The sequence below is a fragment of the Panthera tigris genome, chromosome B2 (genome assembly GCF_018350195.1).
Source record: "Panthera tigris isolate Pti1 chromosome B2, P.tigris_Pti1_mat1.1, whole genome shotgun sequence".
NCBI classification, from domain to species: Eukaryota; Metazoa; Chordata; class Mammalia; order Carnivora; family Felidae; genus Panthera; species Panthera tigris.
The window spans coordinates 74418157-74445211 of record NC_056664.1 but is presented as its reverse complement, the minus strand read 5'-3'; the positions used below and the strand labels follow the sequence as shown (position 1 = coordinate 74445211).

Sequence of the window (27055 nt, the reverse complement as noted above, 5' to 3'; positions counted from 1 at the left end):
CCTTTTGTGGTAGGAGAAGCAGAGGAAGTGGGGAGCAAATGTGAGTTAGTATAAGCCACAAGTCAGAATGGTGTTTAAGAAACAGGACATCCAATCACAGTTCATGAGTCTCTGATTAAATCTACAGTATATGATTAAAGTGCACTACTGTATTTCACCTAGTTTCAATAGCACTAGATTGTGGGCCAAGTACTACTATAAAGTTTTCCATTTTTTTTTCTTTCAACAAAGAAATTTCCACCATAATTTAGTAATGTATTCTGCGATAGTTTTGTCACACTAATGGACAGTCATCCCATTTGCTACTACCACAAAAACCAAGTACTATTTTAAAACATATACGTTGCCTTGGTTTTTCATAGAAATAAACTCATCATTAGAATGAGCTGTAACTAGAGACATACTTCTGGGGTTTTTTTTAGTGTAAGGTTTAATTTTAAGAAGTTGTATGCAGCAGCAGAAAGTGCTTTCATCAGCTTGCACAATATTTAGAATATATTCAGTCTCCTATTGCCCAAAGTTTCAAGGAAGAGTATATTTGCCAGTTAGCATGAGCTACTTTTTAAACACACATGCCTGATTTATTTATTGTTGTTATTAACTTACTTGGTTAAGCTGTACTTATTCATAGAAATAGTTGGAAAACTGTACAGTTTAAGCTCAAGATTGCATGGTACAGTTAATTCCAGTTAGATACTTAAGGGAGCACTGATTTCTGCCAATCCCCCCCACCTCACCCAATACTATGTTGTATTTTTTTCTAGTAGTTTAATTTCTAGTAGTTTCTCATATATAATGTAATGTTTTGAAATTACCTGTAACTTTTTAGGTAGCAACACTAATCAGGAGATTATGTTAGGGGTGCCCAGCTAGCTCAGTTGGTGAAGCATGCAACTCTTGATCTCAGGGATTGTGAGTTTGAGCCCCAGTTGGGTGTAGAGATTACTTAAAAATAAAATTCTTTTTAAAAAACCCCAGAGGAGCACCTGGGTGACTCAGTTGGTTAAGCGTCTGACTTCGGCTCAGGTCATGATCTTACAGTTTGTGGGTTTGAGCCTTGCGTTGGGCTTTGTGCTGGAGCCTGCTTTGGATTCTGTGTCTCCCTCTCTCTCTCTGCCCCTCCCACACTCATGCTCTGTCTCCATCTCTCGCTCAAAAAATGCACTAACATTAAAAAAAACAAACAAACCAAAAACAGTATGTAGGGAACACTGTGCCACTATAAAAGAAGAGGAAAATGCCGTTCTTAGCATAATTGTTTTTATTGTCTATTTGAGTAAGTAGATTCTATCTTTATATACACTTCAATATACTTACAAAGAAACTGTTACACAAGTTTATGAACATAGTTTGTATGTCTTATATACTTAATATACTTACATACTTAAATGCTGATGAAATAAAATAGAAATAATTCTATTAGAATCAGTGAGAAGCTTTCTGGAGAAAATGAGATATGAGCTAATTTTGAACGCTCTGTGTCAATATAGAGTCAGAAAAGCTTTTTTTAAAAAACAGTGAATTCAAGGATTACCTAAGATCTTTGATAAGGATATAGAGATTGATGAAAAGTCAATAATTTTAAATGCAGAGAGCACCTGTATATCAGGAATTATGATATATATATAATTATAATTATATATATATATCAGGATTTTTCAAAAATATTTCTAGCATGTTGCTGCTTTGGTAAAAGTTTTCTAGAAGAGACACCAATTAAATTGGGAAATGGTTCTGAAGATAAGCCCAAGATTATTTAAAAAGAACATGTAACTTAAATTCAAAAAGAACATGTAACATGTAACTGTTGCAAATTGAGTTACTCAGGAACCAGGTTCCGAGATGGAGTTCATTAAGGAGTACCTTTGAAGTGAACCCCTTTGCAAGGGAGGGGACAGAAATAGGAGTGGATAAGAGGAGAAGTTGAGCTGCAATGTGGAACCACCAACAGCTTTGGATAACTTCATTGGAATCATCCTTGTATTCCAGTTAGATACTTAAGGGAACACTGATTTCTGCCAATCCCCCCTACCTCACCCAATACTATGTTGTATTTTTTACTTATTACATTCTCAGGGTTGTGTGGGTCAGTTTCAAATTCTTCCTCTTGACTTTCTTCACAATTATAGCTCTTTACCTCCTAGGCCAAGGACTTGATATGAGTGTTATGGCACTTACTAAGTTAGTCTGTTCTGATTATGCATTTGGGGACTGAGGAAATCAGTCTGTAGTCCTAATGGATGGACCCATTATGAGCTAGACTTTGGTCAGGGCTCCATTTATTACTGGCTTCCATATGCCTCTACTCTAATGAGGAGGTTGACATTATATAGATGCTTTAGGTCTTCTGATATCACTGTCAACTTTGTGCCCTTGAAATGTTTGGGTATTCCCTGTCTCCAGAGCACAGTTACTGAATAAAGGGCTATAGGTTCCATTGGAGAAGGATTAAGGGAATTATTACCCTGTATTCTTGCCATGGTGTTGGAAGACCTTTCCCTCTGGATTTTTTTAAAGTTTATTTATTTATTTTGAGAGAGAGAGAGGGAGAGAGAGGGAGAGAGAGGGAGAGAGAGAGAGAGAGAGAGAGAGAGAGAGAGAGAGAGAGAGAATCCCAAGCAGGCTCCACACTGTGAGCATGGAGCTCACCATGGGCCTCCCATCTCATGAGACACGAGAACGTGACCTGATCCCAAATCACGAGTCAGATGCTTAACGGACTGAGCCACCCAGGCACCATCCACCCCCCACCCACCAGGCCTCTAGATGGTTTTGAGTTAAAAAATTAGGTCAGGTTTGGAAACTGAGTGAGAGATTGTGACTTCACTGGGGCAGTTTCCCTCAGATTTGTTCATTCATCTATTATTTATTTTGATTGTACGTATTGAGTAGTAGCCTTGTCAGCTGTTTTGCCTCTAGAGATGCTGTATTTTTAAACTATCTCTCTGTGGGTCAGCCCCTCACTAACCCCAGCCTTGCCACTCTAATGATAATTATGTCCACCTAGCTTCTCATGGCTTCTGACCCTTAGCTGGTCCTATCATCCCCATTGCTATCATTGACCCTAATTCTTTTAACAGCCTTTCCTTCTGTCAGTTCTGGCCTTTAGAAAAGAACCACCACAAAACTTACTCATGTGGATATCTTCTCATTGGCATATTCCTTATTGCTTTGTGTATGGTGTGTTTTCTGGACCTGCAAGTGGAACATAGTAATTTGATGGGTTTTCTGGTCTTACTTAGCACATGCATTCTAGAATTACTCTCAGGCACTCATGATCCCCCTTTTGCCATCTGCCACAGCATTCCTGGCATTTCAACAATATTTAATATGAGCCTTTACCTTCTCTGTTTCCAGGAACCATCCTAGTAGTGAATTGATACCATCTCCTGAGATTCTTACTGGTTGTAAATCTTGCATCTCAGGATGGTGCCTTCAAATTGATAAACTCTTATCTAATACTTAAATTCCAGCCCCTTTAAGCAGAATTTAATCTCATATGTACTCTTCTGACTAATATAAAGTAGTTAGATCTTGCAGTTTCTTTGTGGAATATCCCCTTTCTTCCTTTGCTAGGCCTAGTATGTCTTAGGTGGGTTATATTGTGACATAACCCTGGTTATAGGCCCAAGGGTCTGGAGAGGAGGTGAAGGTGGATGGAGGTTAGGAAGGCACATGTTGTCTTAGGAGGGGGAAGCTTCTGTGTATGTGATTCCCAAGAAGGAAAGGGCAGACCATTTTTGTGGCTTCAGAATGTTTTAGGGAATCTGGAAATTCAAGATTTTGGGAGGCATCAAACCAGACATCTCATCTCATGTGTCAGGATCCAATCAGGAACCTGACTTAGCAGATCGGCCTTGTTAAAGTTTTGGAGTGTTTGACCACTCTGATGATTAATGCCTTATTCCTGGTGATTAACTTTCTCTGCTCAGGAGCTGTAGGATCTGAGAGCATTTTTGTATCTATTAGAGAGGTCCTCTGGCTTTTACATTACATTACTCAGTACCATGTCACAGCATTCAGTATAATGACATTTAGATAAAGATAAAAATTAAGCAGAAAAAAAATTTCAAGGTAGCTGTAATTAAGGCATATCTTAGAATCTGTTCAATAGACTATTTCTGATATTCTGTTATCAAGTCATATGACAGACAAATGCTGGTTCCTGCAAAATATTTTTGGTTTAGAAAAATTGGCTACTGGGGGCACCTGGGTGGCTCAGTCGATTAAATGTCTGATTTTGGCTCAGGTCATGATCTCACTTTTTGTGAGTTTGAGCCCCCACATCAAGCTCTGTTCTGGCAGCTTGGAGCCTGGAGCCTGCTTCAGATTCTGTGTCTCCTTCTTTCTCGACCCCTCCCCTGTCTCTCTCTCTCTCAAAAATAAATAAACATAAAAAAATTAAAAAGAAAAAGAAAGAGGGGCACCTGGGTGGTTCAGTCAGTTGAGCATACGACTTCGGCTCAGGTCGTGATCTCACAGTTTGTGAGTTCGCGCCTCACATCAGGCTCTGTGCTGACAGCTTGGAGCCTGGATCCTGCTTCGGATTCTGTGTCTCCCCATCTCTCTGCTCCTAACCCACTTGCATTCTGTCTCTGTCTCTCTCAAAAATAAATAGATATTAAATTTTTTTGTAATAAATAGAATAGAAAAGAAAAGAAAAGAAAAGAAAAGAAAAGAAAAGAAAAGAAAAGAAAAGAAAAATTGGCTTTTGGAGCAAGCCATTGAATTCCCCCAACTACCTGTGCCCTAACAGGAGCTAGATCTCTGTGGTAAAAGTGTCTTGTCAAACTACCTAGTTTTTCTTCCTTATTGTTTTGATTCATTTTTCATTTGTTGAAAGTCAGGCACTGTGTTTGGTGCTGGGGATACAGGGATGAATAAAACAAAAATAATCCCTGTCTTTCATATAGCTTATTCTTTACTAGAGGATACAGATAATAAACAAGTAAACCAGCAAATAATCAGATGAAACAATGAAATCGTAATAAATGTAACAAAGGAAACAATTGCTGTCTAAGAATAATAGGTGACTTAATTTATGTAAATCAGATGAATGTTATAGATGTAGTTATCTCTTTTTGAGCATAGATTTTACTTTTATTATGTTTACTTTATTAATAAATACAGGTAATTTCTGTTACGAAGTCTATTGCTAAAGTCGTGATACTCTTTCAGTTATACTTTTGTTGAAAATTAGCGTGAGCTTTTTGATTACAGTTAGGTAAATTAATAAACAACAGAAAAACTGAATTCAGAAGTACGGATAAATTAGTCTGGATTAATTAGCCTGGATGTTAATTAGCATCTCCAGGTCTGTTTTCCTGGTACTTGCCTTTTCAACAGTTTCATCAATTGGGCCTAGTAATTCTACATCTGAGAGTATAGTTAAGAAAATAATACCAAATAAAGAATGAATTTGATGCCCAAATATTTTCGCTGAGCATTTCCATTATATGATTTTCTTCCCTTGTTTCCAGCACACTCTCTTTGGCTTCCTTCTACCTCAGTGATGGCCCCTACACACTTTGCTTGTCTTGTTTATTCTCATCTCCCTAACCTCTATACTTGAGTGTGCTTCAGGGTTGGAGCTTAAAACTCTTCTCTTTACTATTATCCTCACTTCCTTGGTGACCTCATGTAGTCATTCATCTTTTTGGCAAGAGGGAGTTTTTTTCATGTTTGTTAAAAATTGTTATTGAAATATAGTGACATACAATGTTATATTGGCTTCATTTTTTAAAGTAATTTTTAATTTTAATTCCAGTATCGTTAACATACCGTGTTCTATTAGTTTCAGGGGCACAATATCGTGGTTCAACAATTCTATACATTACTCAGTACTCATGTGATAAGTGTGCCCTGCATCCCCATCACGTATTTCGCCCATCCCCCTACCTCCCCTCTGGTAACCACCTGTTTGTTCTCCATAGTTGAGGGTCTGTTTCTTGGTTTCTCTCTCTCTTTTTATTCCCTGTGCTCATTTGTTTTGTTTCTTAAATTCCACATGAATGAAATTGTATGGTATTTGTCTTTCTCTGATTTATTTTACTGAGCATAATAATCTCTAGCTCCATCCATATGGTTGCAAATGGCAAGAATTAATTCTTTTTTATGACTGAATAACATTCTGTTTTGTATACATATGCCACATCTTCTTTATCCATTTGTCACTTGGTGGACACTTGAGCTGCTTCCATAGTTCGTCTGTTGCAAATAATGCTGCAATACATATAGGGGTGCATATGTACTTTCAAACTAGTGTTTTTGTATTTTTGGGGTAAATAGGCAGTAGTATGATTACTGGATCATAAGGTAGTTCTATTTTTAACTTATTTCACTTTCAGGTGTACTATAGAGTGATGCAACAATTCTATACATCACACTGTTCTTACCACGGTAAGGGTAGTTACCATCTGTCACCATATGTTATCATAATATTGACTATATTTCCAAATGCTGTACTTTTCATCCCTGTGATTTATTTATTGTACAACCGGAAGTTTGTAACTCTTAATCTCCTTTACCTATTTCACCTATCTCCTACCCCTCTCTCGTCTGGCAACCACCAGTTTGTTCTCTATATTTGTGAGCTCTTTTTGTTGTTGTTGTTTTGTTATTTTGGTTGTTTGTTCAATTTTTAAAAATTGAAGTATAGTTGACACACAAAGTTACATTAGTTTCAAGTGTACAACATAGTGATTCAACAACTCTACAAATTATGCTACACTTACTGCCAGTGTAGTTACCATCTGTCCCATACACTATTAAAATACCATCAACTGTATTGCTTTTATCTTTTATCTCTGTGACTTATTCATTCCATAACTGGAAGCCTGTACCTCTCATTCTCCTTGTGTCATTTTACCCATCTGTCTTGCCTCTTCCCTCTGGCAGCCACCAATTTGTTCGCTGTATGTATGGGTTTCTTTCTGCCTTTTTTGTGTGTTTTGTTTTTCAGGTTTCACATGTAAGTGAAATCAAATGGTATTTGTCTTTCTCTGACTTATTTCACTTAGCCTAATACTCTTTAGGTCCATCCATGTTCTCACAAATGGCAAGATATCATTTTTTTTTATGGTTGAGTAATATTTCATTGTGTACATACACCACATATTCTTTATCCATTCATCTATTGATGGACACATGGGTTGCTTCCATATCTTGAGTATTATATGTATAACGCTTCATATTTACATATTGTGTACAAATATGTAAATATGTAAATAATTGCATATTTATTGTAAATAAGGATGCATGTATCTTTTAGAATTAGTGTTTTTTGTTTTCCTTGGATAAATAGCCAATAGTGGAACTACTGGATCATATGACATTTTTGTTTTTAAGTTTTTGAGGAACCTCCATAGTCTTTTTCACAGTGATTACACCCATTTACATTCCCACCAGCAATGCACGAGGCTTCCCTTTTCTCTACATCCTTGCCAACGCTTGTCACTTCTTGTGTACAAGTATACCAGGAAGAAGTCTTGTATTTCAAAGAATTCCTTCTTCTCATGTAATTTAATTTTAGGAAATACTGTATTAAGGTTCTTATAATCCTTGCATATTGTCAAGTATATATTAAAATCACCAAATGTATGCATTCCTTACATATTTATATTTGTTTTTCTGTTTATACTTTTCATAGTAGTATTTTTTTTAATTATGGTATAATTGGTATATAACATGTAAGTTTCGGGTATACAGCATTAATATGACATTTGTATACACTACAAAGCGATCACAACCAAAAGTCTGGTTACTGTCTGTCACCAACAGATAACCCTCTTTAAAACCATTTTGCCCACTCCAACTCCCTTTCTTCCTGCTAACCATCAATCTGTGCTCTATGAGTTTTTTTTTTTTAATTTTTTGTCTGTTTCTCTTTTTTAGATTCCACACATCAGTGAAATCAGTGTTTGTCTTTCTAACTTTGACTTACTTTACTTTGCAAATTCCCACAAGGTCCATCCATTTTGTCACAAATGGCAAGATTTTAATTTTTTATGACTAAGTAGTATTCCATTGTGTGTGTGTGTGTGTGTGTGTGTGTGTGTGTGTGTGTGTATCTTATCCTCTATCTATTCATCTATCAATGGACACTTCAGGCCAATTCCATACATTAGCTACTGTAAATAATGCCTCAGTGAACATAGGGATGAATATACCTTTTCATATAAGTGTTTTCATATTCTTTAGATCAATATGCAAAAGTGGAATAGCTGGATCATATGCTGAATGTATTCTTAAATTTTTGAGAAATCTATACTCTTTTGCATAGTTCTGCAGCAGTTTAAATTCCCTTTTTTCCACATCCTCTCCAAGACTTGTTATTTCTTCTCTTTTTGATGATAGTCATTCTAACGGGTATGAGGTAATATATCATTGAGGTTTTGATTTGCATTTCCCAAATGAGTAGTGGCTTTTGAACATGTTTTCATGTGTCTTTTTGCCATCTTTATGTCTTCTTTGGAAAAATGTCTGTTCAGATCTGCCCATTTTTTAATTAGGTTGTTTGATTTTTTTTTATTGTTGACTGAATTCTTTGTATATTTTGGATACTAATCTCTTATCAGATTTATGATTTGCAGATATCTTCTCTCATTCAATAGGTTCACTTTTTGTTTTTATGATGGCTCTTTTCACTGTACAGAAGCATTTTAGTTTGATATAGTCCTAATTGTTTATTTTGGCTTTTGTTTCCCTTGCCTTTGGAGTCAGATCCAGAAATAGATTGCTAAGACCATTGTCAAGGAGTTTACCATCTATGTTTTCTTCTAGGAATTTTATGATTTCAGGTCTTAGAGTCAAGTATATTCCATTTTAATTTTTATGTACAGTGTAATATAATGTTCTGGTTTCATTCTTTGTTTTTTGTTTGTTTTTTTTCTTTTTTCTTTTTTTGCATGTGGCTGTCCAGTCTTCCCAGCACCACTTATTGAAGAGACTATCCTTTATTTTATGCTCTTGGTTCCTTTGCCATAAATTAATTGTCTGTATATGTGTGCATTTATTTCTTGGCTCTCAATTCTGTTCTGTTGATCTGTATGTCAGTTTTTATGCAAATACTACATTGTAGTATAGTTTGAATTCAGGGAGTGTGATACCTCCAGCATTGTTATTATTTCTCAAGACTGGCTATTTGCAATTTCTTTTGGTTCTCTACAAATTTTAGAATTATTTGTTTTAGTTCTATGACAGATGCCATTGGAATTTTCATAGGGATTGCACTGAATCTGTAAATTGCTTTGGGTATTATGGACATTTTAACAATATTATTTATTCCCGTTCATGAGCATGGAGTATCTTTCCATTTATTTCTGTCTTTTTTAGTTTCTTTCATCAATGTCTTACAGCCTCCAATGTACAGGTCTTTTGTTTCTGTGGTTAAATTTATTACTAGATATTTTTGGATGCATTTTTTTAATGTTTATTTTTAAGAGAGAGAGAGAGACAGAGTATGAGTGGGAGAGGGGCAGAAAGGGAGACACAGAATTCGAAGCAGGCTTCAGGCTCTGAGCTGTCAGCACAGAGCCTGATGCGGGGCTTGAACCCACGAACCGTGAGATCTTGACCTGAGCCAAAGTTGACACTTAACCGACTGAGCCACCCAGGCACCCCTTGGATGCACTGTTAAATGAGATTTTTTTCTTAATTTGTCCTTCTGGTGTTTTGTTATTATTGTATACAAACCCCATAGATTTATGTATATCAGTTTTGTATCCTGTAACTTTACTGAATTTGTTTATTAGTTCTGACAAGTTTTTTCTGTTTTTTGTTTTTTTGTGGAGACTTTACGGGTTTCTGTATATGGTATCATGTCATCTACAAATAGAAATGGTTTTACTTCTTCTTTTCCAGTTTGGATGACTTTTATTTTTTTCTTCTCTGATTGCTGTAGCTAAAACCTTCTAATACTGTGCTGAAGGTAAGTGGTGGGGTGGGCATCCTCATCTTGTTTCTGAACTTAAAGGAAAAGCTTTCAGCTTTTCACTATTGAATATGATATTGATGGTAGGTTTGTCATATATAGCTTTTGTTATGTTGAGATAAGTTCTTTCAGTACCTATTTTGTTGAGAGTTTTTATCATAAATGATACTGAATTTTGCCAAATATTTTTCTGCATCTGTTGAGATGATCATATGATTTTTATTCTTCATTTCGTTAGTGTGGTATGTCACATTGATTGATTTGTAGATGTTGTACCATTTGTGCTTCCCTGGAATAAATCCCACTTGATCATGCTATATGATCCTTTTAATGTACTGTTGAATTTGATTTGATGATATTTGTTGACAGTTTCTGTCTCTATGTTCATCATGGATCTTGGCCTATAATTTCCCCCCTTTTTTTTTGTGGTGTCCTTACCTGAGTTTGGTTTCAAGGTAATGCTGGCCTTGTAAAATGAGTTTTGAAGTATTTACTTTTCTTCAGTTTTTTTGGAACAGTTTGAGAAGGATAGGTGTTAATCTTTTTTGAATATTTGGTAGAATTAGCTTGTGAAATTGGCTGATCCTGGGCTTTTGTTTGTTGGGAGGTTTCTAATTACTGATTCAATCTTCTTACAAGAAATTAATCTATTCAGATTTTATATTTTTCATGATTCAGTCATGGAAAATTGTGTATTTCTAGAAATTTAACCATTTCTTCTAGGTTGTCCAATTTGTTGTATAATTCTTTGTAATATTCTGTTATAATCCTTTGTATTTTTGTGGTTACAGTTGTAATTGCTTTTTCATTTCTGGTTTTATATCTTTGAGCCCCCCTTTTTTTTTCTTGGTTTGCCTCGCTTTGTAACTATTACTTATCTTTTCAGAGAATCAGCCCTTAGTTTCATTGATCTTTTTTATTGTCTTTTTCATCTCTATTTCATTTACTCCTGTTCTGACATTTATTATTTTCTTCCCTCTCCTAACTTTATTTAGGTTTCATTCGTTCTTTTCCTAGTTCCTTTAGATGTGAAGTTAATTATTTATTTCAGAGTTTTCTTGTTTCTTGAGGTAGACTTCTATTACTATGAACTTCCCTCTTACAATTGCTTTTGCTGCATCCCATAGATTTGAATGTTGTGTTTCTGTTTTTGTCTCTAGCTATTTTCTGATTTCTCCTTTGATTTCATTGATGGCCCATTGTTTTTTCAGCAACATTTTGTTTAATCTTCGTGTATTTGTAGTTTTAACAGTTTTCTCTTTGTAATGATTTCTAGTTTCATACCATTGTGGTCAGAAAAGCTGCTTGATATAATATGCCTTCTTGAATTTATTGAGATTTGTTTTGTGATCTTACATACAATTAGCACTGGAGAATGTTCCATGAGCACTTGAGAAGAATATGTATTCTGCTGCTTTTTTAAATGGGTATATCTATGAAATTCATTTGGTCTAGCATGTCATTTAAGGTCAGTGTTTCCTTATTGACTTTCTGTCTGGATGATCTCTCTAGTGATGTAAGTGGGATGTTAAAGTGCTCTACTACTATTGCTGTCAATTTCTTCCTTTAGGTCTGTTAATATTTGCTGTATATATTTTGGTGCTCATATGTTGGATGCATATGTATTTATAAATGTTATATCTTCTTGCTGGATTGACCCCTTTATCATTATGTAATGTTCTTCTTTGTCTTTTATTACATTGTTTAAGTCTATTCTGTATGATGTGAATATAGCTACATCAGCTTTATTTTCATTTCCATTTGCATGGAATATCTTTCTCTGTCCTTTCCCTTTTAGTCTCTGTGTGTCCTTACTTCTGAAGTTAGTCTCTTATAGTCAGCCTATAGATACATCTTGTTTTCTCATCCATTTGAGCACTCTGTCTTTTGATTGGCTAATTTAGTTCATATACATTTAAAGTAATTATTGATAGGTATTTACTTATTTCCAATTTATTGTTTTCTGCATGTTTTCGTTGTTCTCTCTATGACTTCTCTTTCTCTTTCCTTCTTTGATTGCTTTCTTTTATATTCAGATTTCTTTGTCATTATCTCTTGTGTATTTTTAATAAGTTTTTGCTTTGTGATTACTGTGAGGTTTGCATACAACATCCTATGTGTATAATGGTTGGTTTTAAGTTGATAAAAAAATTGAATTTGAACACATACCAAAGCTACATTTTTACACCTCCCCATTTTACATCCCCAACTGATTCTTTTTCCTGAATCAGTTGCCCCTGAAATGGAATGACTGCTTCAGTTTTGCTACCAAAAATTCTCTATATCAGAACTCCATTGATGATTAGTAACTAAATGGAAAAAAAAGCTATACCTTAAGTGAGTTTTTAAAAGCTAGTATTACATTTTTTAATGAAAGAAATAAAAACTCCAGCAAGGACTGTATTTTTAATTTTTTTTCCTTTTTTCCTTTAAATGATGAAAATTAAAAGTCAATTGGAATCACCAGGAATGACCACAAACATGATTATTATAATATTTAGAGACTTTCCCCAACCGTGGCTGCCATCACAAATTTTATTATGATCTCTCACATAGTATTTAAGAAAAATAATCTTAGTCTGAAGCCATACCGCCTGCCATATGCTGCAAGGTGTGATGATGGTGTTTTCATAAAGTGATGCTTTTTTTTCACCCATTCAGTATTGAATGGGTGTCTCAGACCAGACTTTTCAGAGAAGCTATTAATTTGGTCAAAGTTCTTGAAGGTCATATATCAGATTTCAAAGGAATAAGATATATAGCCCCTGATTATCATGGCCAGATTTACTAAATTTATTTTTATTATTATTTATAATGGTCTCTCTTTTTAAAAAATTCACCAGAAATGTAAGTTTATGTGGTCTTCACCCTTAGTCAAGGTTGCAATTTAATGGTTTCTTCACCATTCTACCAAATATTTGGCCTTAACATACTTTCCTGTTGTTTGTCTTTCTGCCATTTCTGCTGCAGTTAATTGCATGGCTGACTTTCTCTGCTGCCTTATTCCACCTGTTCCAGTCATTGCCTTTTCTACCTCATCCTTTTTTTTTCCCTTTAGTTGAATGGATATATTTATAACTTTGATAATTTTATCTATAAATCTGTGAGACCTTTTGGACTCCACCCATCATTATAATCAGCATAATTTACTTTGGTTTTCATAAGAAATTTAATGAAAACATATGACTCTGTGGGACACCATCTGCTATTCTTCTCTGTGGTCCAAAGGTGATGTAAACTATTTGAAAAAAAAGTCAGATGGAAAGAATGTCTGTCAATATGAGAAAAGTCAGCAACGATGTCACTTACCAAGGAACATGACTCAAATCAAATTTATGACTCAGAATTTTTTTCCACTTGCCCATACAAAGAAAGATCAGATTGACAATTTAACTATAGCCATGTTTTTCTTAAAAATTCTATCTTTCTCTCTACTTTTTTTTCAAGTGAATGAAAAAGGGAGGTCATAGAACAATTAGAAATCTGTAGGCATGCCTTAGGTATATGTATTTAAGAATACGTATATATATTTCTTCAAAGATTTAAGGTGAATTCTCAAATATTTTGTTAGTTTTACATTTTTGCCTATATCCTGACCCAGCCTTCATCTCTTGCTGAACATGGTTTACAACTTTTTCCTTTCAGATGCTTTCCTTGCCTAATACTATTTTATTCAAGTCATTAATTCTGATTGCATTAATTCCAGCATTCCTTTAATAGGGGTGTAAATGTTTTCCATTGGTTTTATTCTATTTGTTTGAGTCTTGTGAATTTAATATTCCCTATTATGCCCTATTTTCCTTACTAGAATATGAATCGTGCCAGAAAATGAACTTTAGGGATGTTTGGGTGGCTCAATCGGTTGAATGTCTGACTCTTGATTTTGGCTCAGGTCATGATCTCACAGTGCTGAGATCAAGCCCTGTGTCAGGCTCTGCACTGAGCATGGAGTCTGCTTAGGATTTTATCTCTCCCTCTCTTTGCCCCTCCCCCACCTTGTGCTTTCTTGCTCTCTCCAAATAAATAAATAAACACACAAAAAAGAACTTTATTATCAAGGGGTGACTATTATTCTCACTATCCCACAATATACCCTACCACATAGTGGGTATAAAATAACTTCTTTTGAAAAAGTATTACTTAAACATTAAATCCAACCTTCACAAAACTATGGTGACATATATGTAAAGGAAAGGTGGTCCACTAACATAAACTAGAGAAACACACAGTTTTCCAAATAAAGTGGTTCTGCCTGTGTAAACTAAAGATTTGAGTTTTCATTACATAGGTACATTTATGTTTTAGATTTTGAAGTTTCTCTAAAGAAATATTTTAATAAATTACTGTTGTATCCATCATTACTTTTTCTCTAAGTTTTTACTTAAATTACAGTGTAACATACAGTGTAATATTAGTTTCAGGTGTAGAATTTAGTAATTCGTCACTTACATTGCAGCACCCAGTGCTCATTACGACAGGTTCACTCCTTAATTCCCATCACGTATTTAATCTACATACCCCCTCCTGTCCACCTCCTCTCCAGTAACCCTCAGTTTCTTTTCTATAGTTAAGTGTCTGTAATAGTGTCTATAAGTGTCTATATAGTTAAGTGTCTATTCCACATATAAGTGAAATCATAGGGTATTTGTCTTTCTCTGATTGACTTATTTTGCTTAGCATTACATTCTGTAGCTCCATCCACATTGTTGCAAATGGCAAGATTTCATCCTTCTTGATGGCTGAGTAATATTCTACTGTGTGTACATACATATATATGTATATATATATGTACATACATATATATGTATGTACACACACACGCATATATACACACACACCACATCTTCTTTATCCATTGATCATTCAGTGGACATTTGGGCTTTTCCCATAATTTGGCTATTGCTGATAGTGCTGCTATAAACTTTGGGTGCATGTGTCCCTTTAAATCAGTATTTTTGTATTCTTTGAGTAAATACCTAATAGTGCAATTCCTGGATTGTAGGGTAATTTTGTTTTGAACTTCTGAGGAACCTCCAGCTTCTGCTCATTGGAAGAAACAATCAACAAAACTAAAAGGCAGCCTACAGAATGGGAGATGACATTTGCAAATAACATATCTGATAAAGGGTTAGTATCCAAAATATGTAAAGAACGTATAAAACTGAACACTGAAAAAACAAATAATCCAGTTAAAATATGGGCAGAAAACATGACTAGACATTTTTCCGAAGAAGACATACAGATGGCCAACAGACACCTAACTTGTTCTCTTTGAATTGATACCAAGGTCTATATAGAGGAATCCCTAAATATTTTATCTGAGCTTATTAAAAGTAAATTATTATATCTATTAAAGATACTAAAGTTTGACAAAAATCTATATCATGCTTCCTCTATCTCTCTTCTTTACTTATTCTCTTAGCTTATTTAGCAAGGTAAAGCAGCCTAGTTTCTTAAAAGCTTGTTTTTCTTAGGTTTCCATCTGTATTACCATGTGTAATAAATTGGAAAATAAGAACGAATATATCTACTCATTGGTAATATTTAAAAAGGAGACTCAATATAGATTTCCTTAATTGTGCTCATAGAAACAAAAGCAAAAAACCCCATCAGTGGCAATGCCTTATGTGTCAAAACAAGATTCTTTGTTGTAATCTTCTTTTCTTGCTCTCCTTAATTTAAACATATTTATAACCAAAAATAAAGCAGGTATGCACTTATGAAAGCAGTTTAGTTTTTATTTTTAAGACTATGTATGTGGTCAGTTTGGGGAAATAGTACAACAATATTTGAACAAGATGTAGTTTCATTAATGGGGATTAAAGATGCTGAAAGGAAAAGAATCATTATGGAAGCAAAGTTAGAAAGTTGGTTTGGGGTAAAGTAGGAAGTTAAGGGGACTTTTTGTTCAGTAGGAAATGTGAAAATAACTTACAGTTAATATTCTATCTTGACCTAACCTTATTATTGATAACCAGTGCATTTCAGTTAGTAAAAGCTGGTCCTTCTCGCGGCCCCTCCTGACATCTCTGACGCACTGTGCTGCAGCCACACTGTCTGCACTGCCTTTGGAGTCATTGAACTCTCAAGGCATGTTCCCCACTCAGAATATTTATTCTTGCTCTGCCCTCTGACTGAAATATTCTTCCCCCAGAAATCAACTTGTTAACAACCTCATCTTTTTCAGTATTTGTGGAAATCTTACCCTCTTCTAGACTTATCCTGATTACCCCAATGGTACTGAACTCTGCCCCACCTTCTGCCCATCCCTGGCCCTCCTGATACTCTTGCTTTGCTCTACTTTTTCTTGTATAATTTTATATAATTTATCCACTTATTACATTTACTGCTTATTGTGTGTCTCACCTGCTAGAATGTATGTACCCTAAGTACAGGGATCTAGTTCTTCTTTTTAGGAACAAGTTCTTACATCAATGCCTGGCACAGAATAGGTATGTAATAAATATTTGTTGATTGAATTGAACCCCTCAAAGAGAGGCGACACACAGAAGAATGTGAGTGGATTGGCACAAATCTTTTACCATTACTAGAAAATTAAATTTTAAACATGCTTTACTTTTGATGAGTTACCGGCATCATTTTTATGTGGAAAGGAGAACCATAGGACACGGTGAGGGATGAATACTTCATTTTCTCAGGCCTCACAAACATCAAGGGTTATCTATCCCTTGATGGGTGGAGATAAGTACAGTGATTGGTATGTTACATAAAGTTAAATACTTTTAATGTAAGTTGGTGGTGAATATTTTTTGAGCTGATATATTTCAAAGTTCTGACATTGAAAGCTGTAATGAAATTTGTATAAAATTTGCTATAATCAAGAGTTTAAACAAAATAATCATTCATATTGCCAAGATGATCACATTTTGGCTAACTCAGTTTTCCATCATTGACGGTTGTTTTTATTTCACTAACTGTAAAACAAGCCAGAATTAACACAGCATGCCATGATTTTGATTTAACCATGATGTAGTCCTTAATTCATAAGACTGTTTTTCTTTTTGGCATCCCCAGATGGTGACTCATTTTTTTTTTTTCACATCTTCAGCCAAAATAATACCATATCCTGTAGTATTCATGGTAAAGATCACCATATTGGTAAACAGAAAACAAAACAAGCAACTGTTAAATTTATTGTTAACCAATATGGTTAGGTTGGGATATGTAGAAATTTGAATGGAAAAAAGATTGAGTCATACTGAGCACATGTTGGAGTGGTGTTGCCTGAGATGGGTTCACAGTCCATTTCTTTAGCCTCAGAGAATGACTTTTTTGCTTCAGTGGTTTGAGATCTGACTCAGCTCAGGAAGTTTAGAAAGCTGGTTTTGCCAGCCTACAAAGGCCATGTCTCAGGGGCAAGTGGGAAGTAAAACCCGGGCTTTCAAATTAATCCTCATCTCCATCAAAGGGAAAGGTATTTGCCTTCCCTAAGGCTTAGTTCTTTCTCTTGAAAAATGTGAAAAATCATAACAGTACCTACTTTACAGGGTTGTTGTGATGATTGAGATAAAATTTGAAAAAAGAAAATTACTTTTTTAACTGCCATAAATAGTAATTCTAATTTTTTCTGTAGGAAGCATGATTAGGGCCAATAATTTAAAAGTTATAAGCTGGCAAATTTGGTTTAGTAGTAGATGGAATATGTAATAGTTAGAATTATCCCAAAATAATGTATGTAAAAGTACTTACTATAATGCTTGCACATAAAAATCACTCACTAATTGTTTTTCTTGGTTATTTTTATTGTTAGTATTCTTTGTGATGTGTCTGTCACTCTATGTGGGGAGATACGCCTAGTATATAAAGATTTCTGCCTTAAGTAGAGGAGGATGGATTAGAACTAAATATTTTCTAGGGCGCTTGGGTGGCTCAGTCAGTTAAGCATCTGACTCTTGATTTTGGCTCAGGTCGTGAATCTCACTGTCATGAGATCCAGCCCTGTGTCAGGCCCCATGCTGGGTGTGGAGCCTGCTTGGGATTCTCTCTCTTCCTCTCCCTCTGCCCCTCCCCTGCTTGCCTGTGTGTACTCTTTTTCTAAAAACAAACAAAAACCAAAAAAAAAAAAACAAAACCCAAAAAACCCAATTATTTTCGGAAATATTCCAGCTTTAAGATGCTGTAAAGTATTAAAGAAACTGTGTTTTGTTTCATCATTCAGGGTTGATCTATATCATAAAATTCAGCAGTTCACTGATAATTGTTACCATTATGAGTCAGGTGAGAACGTTTGATCATCACATTATATAATTATACTTGACCCCGAGGAATAAGCTTCTCATTCAGCATTTTAAACTATTTTGCTTTACATAAATGTTAGCTTTCCCTTGCTATCCAAAGTTTATTTCATTAGTAGCTCAAGAGACAGATGGCAAGGTGATTAATTCAATAGAAAATATTTCACAAAAAGTTTTTGTTTGCCTTGCTTTATATTCCCTGTGCTACATATTAATTGTATAGTCAGCTGCAAAATAAGTTCATAATAAAAAATAAAAGTAAATACAATAAAAGTGATACAAAGATATTAAAAATGCTGAATTAACTTTGCAAAGGTTAAAATGAGACTTACGCATACATAAGCCATTCATGCCAATCAACTAGACCAGTCCTTTCTCTCTCTCTCTGTCTTTTTCATATATATCTATGTCTGTATCTTCTGATTGTATCCCAAAGCAAATTGAAATAATTGCTTCCTCTTGAGTATCTTCTATGACCCTCCCAATGTTTTCCTGTGCATTTGTCTCAAGAACAGATTCATTACTAAAGCCATCCAGACCGTTTCTCTATTATGTCCTTGTTCCATGCCTTGATTCCATTTCCATGGCCATACCCAACTTCCCTAGACCTTGATTTTGAGTTCAGACACCTTATAAATTAAGCTTTTGGTATAATGGAGAAAATAGAGATGACAATAACTGTAAGCTTGGGGCTGAATTTTGAATATGTAGCTGTGAAGATAAGCAGTACCCTAACGACTGTGGAAAAACAGTTATGGAAATCTAGGTAATTTGGTTCAGCTATGAGTTTTTTTCTTTCCCTCAATGTTATAATTCCCTAAACAAAACAGTGTGATGATATTTTGTGTTATTTGAGTTAGAAACAAATAGGAAATATATGTGCATTCAATAGAAGCTTCATTCAATGGCCATTCCAAATCTTGCTGTTTCTGGTGCACTTCACGTGTACTCCCACCTCAGGGTCTTTGACCTTGCTGTTCTCTTGAACCTGTAAGCCTTTGTCTCTTTCCTTTCCCTCCTTCAGGGCTTTCCTCATTTGTCACTTCAGTGAAGACTTCCCTGTACCAGTCTGTCTTAAATTGCACTTCTCATGCTGGCTGGCTTTCTTTGTCTCCCTTCTCTGTTTTATTTTTCTCTGCCCTAATTATTACCTCGGAGCATGTTGTATAATTTACTTATTATTTATTGTCTGTCTCCTACAAATGCAATATAAATTCTGTGAGGGCAAGGATTTCCATCTATTTTGTTCAGTGCTCTTTCCCCAGAGCCTGACTCCTAGGAAGCACTTAGGAAATATTTGTTGAATATATTCATTTTATCTCTGGTTTCAAAATATTTCACGTTAAGATTTTTCTGGTAGTTAACTAGAATTAAAACATCCATGCTTTTTGTTGTAAGTAAAAGAACAAAAGTGAGAAAACCAGTCCCACTTGGTTTTGAATAGTCCCTATCACATGGTAAGTTTTCAGTAACTGTTAAAATATCTATTATGTGGGGCACGTGGTTGGCTCACTTTAAGTGATCTCACAGTTCGAGAGTTTGAGCCCCGTGTTGGGCTCTGTGCTGTTAGTTTGGAGCCTGGAGCCTGTTTCAGATTCTGTGTCTCCCTCTCTCTGCCCCTCCGCTGCTCACACTCTGTCTCTCTCTCCTTCAAAAATAAATAAACATTTAAAAAAATTAAATATAAAATATCTATTATGCTATCATGGTTAAAGTTGTGTTAGTTTTATAATCTATTCTGCACCCATTCCCCTTTTCTCATTCTGATGTCAAGAAAAGATAAAATATATATCCCATAATTATGCATATTAAATTATAAACACAGAATAGATATCTTCTGAATTGTATTCTGCTTTACAAGCAGACTTCATTCAGCTAAAGCACTGGAAGTCATCACATTTTTTTTTTTTTTTGCCTTTGTTCCTAAATTTAATTTAGGTTGATGTTTATAGGTCACTTTGATAAGAACTCATATGTTATTTTTGCAAAAACTGAAAAAGAATGGAAGTTGTGTTTTTTCTTAGAATCACCTTATACCTCTAATATGCATTAGTTGTCATTAAATGTCGATGTACAGCTCTGTATTATTTTTCAATAAGGAAGAATCATTGGGTGAAAATTTAAATGCTGGCCTACAGAGATTAAAAAAAAAAAATTCCCCAGACATCTTTTTGAATAGAAAGATAGCCATTTTAATTTGCTAGTTTGGGTGATTTTAGCAATACAGTGCTGTGTGTAGGAAAAGAACATGCTATAGCCAAACAGGACTTAATATGAATGTTTATTTCAGCATGGGTTCACAGTCATACCACTGATTTTTATAGCTGTCTAAGTTATGCTTTTCCTCTGGGTATGCTATATTGATTTAGTGGAAAACAAAATTTCCATTTTAGTGGAAAACAAATAGAGTAAAGGTAAAAACAAAACCAAAAACATTATTGACCAGTAAACAGGGGAATTAGCCTAATCTTCTAGAGTTCTTCCCCAATCATGCCAATAATTTCTATAAACTTAGTTGAAGAAAGTTTTCAGGGTACCTTGAATTATATATTCATTGAACAAACACATTGAGCATCTTTATGTGCCAAGCATTCATTTTGAAAAATGCTCTTAAGGAACTCAGTGTAATTGGGGAGAGATATAAATAAATAGACATTTTTAATAAGCTTCTAGTGGAAATGAGTTTAGGGTACTATAAGAGAATATGGAAAATAATGTACCTAATAAATAATGTGGGGGAGATGAGTTGTCAGAGAGGACCTATTTCACTTGTCTCTTCTGGCTTTTATAGAAAGAATAGTTTAGTATTAACTGTTCTTTTTCCTAAGTGCCAAACCATATGAAATTAAAATTAGGGCAGATTTTGCTTACTTTGTACATTTTGATTCACCATCATCCCTAGATATTTTGAAAAGTTATATTAAATTTCCAAGAAATTGGCTTTAATCATGGGTAAGACTGTTTAAATGTGCAAACATATCTGGAGCGCTTTCAAAATATTTTTTCACAAGTGAGCGTCTTATGTTTAAACACTTAGACACCTGGTCTCACCACCTTTTAATGTGCCAGATGTAAGATCTTTCCCAGATCTGAAATACTTGTGTATTTAAGAGGAAGTAGACTTAAGAAATAAAAAACCAATATAGGAGACTTCATTTTATTTGTAAGATGGATGTTAAAGCAAGTTGACAAATAACATTAAAAAAATTTTTTTTGTTGCCCCTCAGCAGGTATCAAATCTTCTTCATTTCTTCATTCAATAAATATTGGGTATTTTTGCTATATGCCAGGTGGTGTTCTAGGCCTTGGAACTATAGATCTATTTTTACTACTAGTATTATTTGAGACTCATCTGTACAGGGTTCTGTTATAATCAACAAATACCCAATTATATGTTCATGGTGAGGCAAGGTTTATAGAATTCTGTCGTACTTCCGTATGTTTTATTCAGTGTGGTTGTTGGATCAGTTCTTTATTATTGTGAACAGCTTTTTTGTTTGTTTGTTTTCTTAACCTAACAGCAAAAAAATAGAGCAGTTGGAGGAATCAAAACTTGAAATACACAGAGCTCCAAAGACGCATGTAACAGATTCCTTAAGGAATGGAAGGCCAAGGAGTTAATTGTATAAGAAGAAGCAAGTTCTGACCCTGGATTCATTTTTCTTCTGCATTAGTGTATCACTTATACTTTAAAAAAAAAAATGTTAGTGGTTGCCTCAGAGTTTGTAATACACATTTACAACTAATACAAGTCCACTTTCAAATAACACTAGATAGCTGCACAACAGTCATAATAGACATACATAATAGTATGTCATAATAGAATATTCCAAATTCCTTCCTGCCGTCTCTTATGACATTGCTGTTATTCATCTCACTTGTCCGTATAAACCGTAATCACCAAATACATTATTACCATAATTATTTTGAACAAACTGTTATCTGTTAGATCAGGTAAGATAAAAAAAAAAGGTAATGTTCTTCCTCTCTTTGTGTAGCCCTGAGTTTCTGACCTACATCATTTTCCTTCTCTCCAAGGAGCTTCTTTTAATATTGCTCGCAAGGCAGGTCTGCTGGCCCAAAATTCTTCAATTTTAATTTGTCTGAGAGAGTCTTTATTTCTCCTTTGCTTTTTTAAGGATAATTTTGCTGGATACAGAATTCTAGATGGTGGTTTTTTTTCTTTCAACATTTGAAATATTTCGCTCTACTTTCTTCTTGTTTACCTGGCTTCTGAAGTGAAGTCTGATGTATCTTTAACTTTCTTCTTCTGTAGGTAAGGTGTTTTTTTTTCCCCTTCAGGTTTATTTCAAAGTTTCTTTTTATCTTTGATTTTCTGCAGTTTGAGTATGTTATACCTAATTATAGATTTTGGGGTGGGGCTGGGGGTGGTAGGGTATTTTTCCTCCTTGATATTCTCTGAGTTTCCTGGATCTGTGGTTTGGCATGTGTCATTAATTTTGCAAAATTCTTAGCATTATTACTTCAAATTTTCTTCTGTTCCTTTCTTTCTTCTCTTGGTATACCCATTATGCATATATTATACCTTTTGTCCCACAGTTCTTGACCGACCATTCTATTCTTTTTTCTGTTAGCATTTGAGTTTTACAAGTTTCTAGGGTGCCTGGATTGCTCAGTCAGTTGGGCCTCTGACTTCGGCTCAGGTCATGATCTTACGGTTTGTGAGTTAGAGCCCCGCATCGGGCTCTGTGCTGACAGTTCACAGCCTGGAGCCTGCTTCAGAAATGTGTTTTCCTCTCTTCCCCCCCCCCCCCCCCTCCATTCACACTCTGTCTCTCTCTCTCAAAAATAAATGAAGATTAAAAAAATTTTTTAAAAGTTTCTATTGACATATCTTTGAGATTACTAATCTTTTCCTCTTATATCTAGTTTACTAATGAGCCTATCAAATGCAATATTCATTTGTTACTATGATTTTGATTTTTAGCATCTCTTTGATTCTCTTAGAGTTTCCATTTCTTTGCTACATTACCCATATGTTCTTGTACGTTGTCCACTTTTTCTGTTGGGTCTTTTAGCATATTAACCATAGTCATTTTAAATTCCTGGTTTGATTATTCCAAAATCTTTATCTTATCTGAATCTAGATCTGATGCTTGTTTTGTCTTTTCAGACTGTATTTTTTGCCGTTTAGCATGCTTAGCATTTTTTTGTTGAAAGCTGGATATGATGTATGCTGTAAAAGGAACTAAATAGAGAAGACAGGTATTTAGTGTGAGGGTTTTCGTTCTGTGGCTAGGACTTAGGTTGGGTATACTGTTTGCTATAGCTGTGGTGTTAGAGGCAAAATTTTCTGAGTGTCCTTGTTTTTGTCTCCCTTGTTATCTTTGGATTTTCCTACATACTTCTTAGAGTCTGAGGCTTGCACGTTTTTTTGTTTTTTTGTTTTTTTTAAATCTGTAATCTCCTATCATACTAGGTCCCATTGGTGTGTTAATAAACTGTGGGGGGAAGAGGAGGCCTGCTGCAGTCCTATGTTTAGGTCTCAGTCTTTAGTGAACCTAAGATGGGTATTTTTCTTCCCCCATTTGGAAGGCTAGTGGGGCCTTTTTAAGAAGACTGCAAACTGGGAGTATTTCAAAGTGGTTACTTTTCTCTTCCTTCTGCTATAAGCATAAGGGAATTTTTCTCTGATCTTCATCGTGAGAACCTGGTGAGGTTTCTGAAGGGTAAAACTGTGAGGGGTCCTCCTCTAAGAGTGGGCCCCCTAGGAACTTTTAACTCTCAAGTTAGCCTTCACTGGGCCCCCAGCCATTCATCAATTACAGTTGGCACATTGGCACAGATATTGGCTCCAGTGGCAGGGCTGCTTCCTGGCCGTGTGCTCCCGTGATTACCTGTATTTGCCCATTTGTCCCTTCAGTTCCGTGGGCCGTGTGATTGGTCCATGAATTGTTAATTTTGAGTTGGTTCAGTGTTTTTCTTGCTGTGATGACTGGAGTGTCAGCTTCCAAGCTATTTGCTTGTCAGACCGAAACCTTAACCCTAGATTTTGAAGTCTGGGATGCCGATGGCAGGAGATCCAAGAAGATGAGATTTGCTACACAGAGTCACATTACAAATTTGATTTTTTTAAATGTTTATTTTTGAGAGGGAGAGAGAGTTAGTGGAATGGGGAAGGGGGGCGGGGACAGAGGACCCAAAGTGGCTCTGTGCTTCGGTGCAGCACCTGATGTGGGGCTCGAACTCACAAACCGTGAGATCATGACCTGAGCCGAAGTTGGATGCTCAACCGATTGAGCCAACCAATTGTGCACCCCACAAATTTTACTTTTGTTCTCAGTTTTAGTTTGACAGTGCAAGCTATGATCTTGCCTTAGCACATCCTATATGAATCCTTTCCCCATGTTGTGTTACCTTATACTCCATAGTGTTTGCACTGTTCTGCCAGAAGCCTAACTGAACCTCTGTTCTTCCTCGACCTGTGATTATCTATGATGCAGAGTCCACGTATTTGTGGTGGGCATGTGGCCATTGCTTTTCAGGTGTATTTCGTACAAATATAGGATTATTGGCTGATCCTGAGTAAAGTGAGAGCTGAGAGCTCAGATTCAAAGCCATTGAATTTCACAGGCTGTAAAAAAGTTATGGAGGGGTTGTGAGAGGGGGGCTGGGCTAAATGGGTAAGGGGCATTAAGGAATCTACTCCTGAAAGCATTGTTGCACTATATACTAACCAACTGTAATGTAAGTTAAACAAAAAATTAAAGAAAACAGTTATGATAGTGAAGTGGTTAGCATTACACATCTTTTCTCTTACAGTGAGTAAATATGAGATTATAAATATTCTGTCTATAAATGACAATTTAATGGATATCTAAGTGGCTTGCTTATTTTAATTATGTAGTTCCCAAAATATATTAAAAGCTACCCTTGAGAGAATGTTTATTGCTATATTTTCTTATAAAGGAATGCTATCATTCATCTCTTAAGTATTTGTTTGAGGTGGGATTAAGTTTATTTCAAAACAGATGGCTGTGTTAAGACTTAATGTGCTGGCATTCAGTCTAAAAATCTTTAACAGTTTATCATAGAACTAGAGAAATATAGCATGTAAGTTATTAGTCTCTTTCCCTGTTGCAGTTTGTTATTAGTGATAGAACTTCTATAATCAAGAAATTAATAAAAATACACTTTCTATCTATTCTCCTTTTTAACATAACCACGGACACATACACTTATCAATACTATAGGAAGATTAGAAATGTAAAAGTCAGGTAGTAAGCGTAATAATTTTATATACTCCTTTTCCATATTTCAGTGTTAGCAGATTATTGGGTATCAGCCCAGCAGAGGGAAAGAGCCAGATGATGGAAGGGTAGCAGGCTAAATGATAAGAGTTTCAGGAAATAGGGATTAACAGTGTCCAACACAGCAGTGAGTCAGGCAAGGCAAGGATTAAAAAATTGCAGTTGAAAGCTTACCTTTTTTCATTATCAAAATAGGGTTCTTGACATAAAAGGTTAGCAGACGCTTAACCAAGTATGGTCGGTAAGGCACACTTGTGGGCACAGTTTCTAAGCGCTGGCAGAATCACTGTACTGTACACCTGAAAGTAATATTACACTGGATGCTAACTAGCTGGAATTTAAATAAAAGCTTTTTTTAAAAAAGGGGGAAAAAAGCCTCAGTGGAATAAGGCTTAACTGAAGCCGCAGAGATGGTGTCATGTAACTTCCATTTCTTAACACATAACATGAAACACATTCTTGTTGTTGGCAGACAGAATCTTCTTTCAAAACTGGTAGTCCTTTTACCTGATTTGGCACCATAAAATCAATCATCTGCATCTATTAATATAATTTTATTTAAAGAGTTTAAGGGAAAACCAACCTCTATCTTTTTTTAGATAAAAAATACTTCACCATAGAAGAAAAACTTCTTCCCAGTCATGGAATGTTGTTTCTGGTCACAGAATAAGACTTAACTTTTTAGGGTCTTTTGTTGAAAATATGTTTTGCATTGAGACGTTTGATTGTTTTGTAAATTTTTAAATATTTTGTTAAAAATTGATAACAGTGGAAAACTTGGAAAGCAGTCTTTAAACCAAGGCTCTTGTGAATCTGAGCTAGAAAAAATAGCATTTCTCTATAATATATTTAGTCAATATATTTAACTGTATTTTTGCAGAAGATTTGCTCATAGGAATATCAAAACCTTATTTTATGTATTTTCTTAAAAGAGATCATTTGAAACTCTCATTTTAGAAACTAATATTGCAGTGTTTGCCTTGATTCCATGGAGCTGATAGTTGAATTCTATAAACGGATATATGAATGTGAATGTAAATTCTAGATGTATAGAATTATAGATATATAAAACATATATAGATATATAAAACATTTGCATACGGCTAAAGATATGCTAAGTATATGCATACTAAATCAATATTGTTTGCATATAACAATAGATATGCTAAGTATATGCATGCTAAAACAATAGAGATTTATAAATACATGATATGCATGGCCTCAGTATTAAAGGAAAACTTCATCTTGGCTTTAGTTGTGTGAATCTAATCCTCACATTTAGGGAGCCAGTCAGAGCCAGTAGCTGATTGCATTTCCAATTATCCCTAACCACAGCAAGCCCAGCTTCCCTGCTATATAGAACCATAGGATTATTTGAAAGCATAATATGGAAGTCTTTCCAACTTTAATGCTGATATCCTTTGTTTCACTTTCTCCTATTTCAGATGGCTTTTAAAAATCTGTCACATACTTCTGTATTAAGGCCTAGAATATTGTGCTTAGATACAAATTATCTTCTATAACATTTGAAATTGGTACCTTTTAAAATTTAACATACAGTAATGTGACATGTAAGGTAGCATATGTTTCAGGAAAAA

The 27055-nt window shown here is 35.0% G+C and overlaps 1 protein-coding gene across 2 annotated transcripts in view; it reads left to right on the top strand.

Annotated features, from left to right (window-relative positions):
• ME1 (malic enzyme 1) overlaps positions 1-27055 on the top strand; it is a 188262-nt gene that overhangs the window by 93666 nt on the left and 67541 nt on the right. The window lies entirely within an intron of this gene.